Source organism: Rhinopithecus roxellana, chromosome 3 (genome assembly GCF_007565055.1).
Source record: "Rhinopithecus roxellana isolate Shanxi Qingling chromosome 3, ASM756505v1, whole genome shotgun sequence".
In the NCBI taxonomy this organism is placed as follows: Eukaryota; Metazoa; Chordata; class Mammalia; order Primates; family Cercopithecidae; genus Rhinopithecus; species Rhinopithecus roxellana.
The window spans coordinates 182,205,347-182,207,384 of NC_044551.1; the positions used below are offsets into that span (position 1 = coordinate 182,205,347).

Genomic DNA, 2,038 nt, shown 5'->3' on the forward strand with positions numbered 1-2,038 from the left:
AGTATTGTCCAACAGAAATATAATACAAACTACTGATGTAATTTTCAATTTTCTAGTAATCCTTTGTATATTTCATGTTTACAGCACATTTTAATTTAGACTAACAACATTGTAGCTACTCAGTAGCCACATGTGACAAATGACTAGTGTTTTGGACAATACAGATCTGTTTTAGTCCATATAATGTTGCTATAAAGGAATATCTGGGGCTGGGCAATTGACAAAGAAAAGAGGTTTATTTGGCTTACAGTTCTGCAGGCTATACAAGAAGCATGGCACCGACATCTGCTTCTGTTGAGGGCCTCAGTCTGCTTCCACTCTTGGTAGAAGGTGAAGGGGAGCCCGTGTAAGAAAAGATCACAGAGGTCACATGACAAGAGAAGAAGCAAGAGAGAGGAGAGGTGCCAGGCTCTTTTTAATAACCAGCTCTGGGGGAGCTAATAGAGAGAGAACTCACTCACCCCAAGGAAGGGTGTCAACACATGAGTGTTCCACCCCCATGACCTAAACACCTCCCGTTAGGATCCACCTCCAACATTGGGGTCAAGTTTCAATATGAGGTTTGGAGGGGTCAAACATCCAAACTATAGAAAAATCTAAAGTTCAGTTCTCCTAATTCCTGAGCATATGGTTTTTTTGCTTCTCCACATGACTTTCTTGTTGTTTTCCATATCAGAAATAATTGTCTTACAACATACATGGGCCATTACACATAATTTTTCATCTCGAAAAAAATGTCACTTGTGGCCCTGATGCATTTAGGGGAAGAAAGTCTTTTAGGTAAGCCTTCCCTGGAGACCTACCACTTCTGGAAACTCTACCAGTGGTTTGTCAATAAACAATTTCAAATGAGAACACATTATTAGACACAAGGTGCTAATTGCAATCATAGAGATTTATATTTCTTTTCTTTTTTTTCCAGACAGAGTCTGACTCTGTCACCCAGACAGGAGTAGAGTGGTGCAATCTTGACTCACTGCAACCTCCGCCTCTTGGGCTCAAGCAATCCTCCCACCTCAGGCTCCAGAGTGGTGTGGATTTTACAGGCATGAGCCACCATGCCTGGCTAATTTTTGTATTTTTGTTTTTGTTTTTGTGGGAACAGAACAATAAACACCTTTATTACACGGGTGAAGACAAAACGAGGATTTATTTGCCTTTCCGGGCCTTGATTTTCCTAAAATAGAACTCCAACTCTTTGCCCTCTAGCACATAGCCATCTGCTAGGCCACACTGTCCTGGCCTGGAAGTAATGCAGGCAAGAAGCTTGCCCTACTGGAATTGCTCCTCCAGGAGACTGCTGATTTTGGCATTCTTTTTCCTTTCATCATATTTCTTCTGAATTTTTTTAGATCGTTTTTTGTTTAAAATCTCTTCTTCCTTAGGAGTCAGCTTGGCTCCCTTCTTGCGGCCCAGGGGCAGCGCCTAGTGGGACTCGTACCACTGTAGGTACGGTGTGCTGTCAATGAGAAGATGCAATTCTTCACCAGGTCTTGGTACGGACCAGCTCATTATTAGATGCATTGTAGACAACATCGATGATCCTTGTTATACGAGTACAACACTCTGAGCCCCAGGAGAAATTCCCTACGTCCAGCCTCAGGGCACAGTATTTCTTGTTACCTCCCCGCACACGGACTGTGTGGATGCGGCGGGGGCCAATCTTGGTGTTGGCAGCCGGGCGCCCCAACTCATACTTTCGCTTCTTGTGTTAGGGCTTTCTCTTGCCCCTGGTTTTGCTGCGCTTGTGCCAGTTGTCCCGAGAGATGCCCATCGCTCGGCGCTGGCTGGAAAGAGCAATTTTTGTATTTTATTAGAGACAGAGTTTCACCATGTTGGCCAGGCTGTTCTTGAACTCCTGGCCTCACGTGATCTGCCCTCATTGGCCTCCAAAAGTGCTGGGATTACAGGCATGAGACAACACGCACAATCAAGATTTCTATTTCTTTGATAATAAGTTTTGGCCTAAAAGTTTTATCAGAAAGTACATTATTAGTCATGGTCAAATGGTTGGCCCATCTCTAGCAGATGCACAAGT

The 2,038-nt window shown here is 43.8% G+C and overlaps 1 pseudogene across 1 annotated transcript; it reads right to left on the minus strand.

The window, feature by feature from the left end:
• Positions 1–1,078: 1,078 nt before the first annotated feature.
• LOC104665493 lies at positions 1,079–1,787 on the minus strand (annotated as a pseudogene). The gene has a single exon (XR_748410.2). The product of XR_748410.2 is annotated as a 40S ribosomal protein S8 pseudogene (transcript).
• Positions 1,788–2,038: the final 251 nt, after the last annotated feature.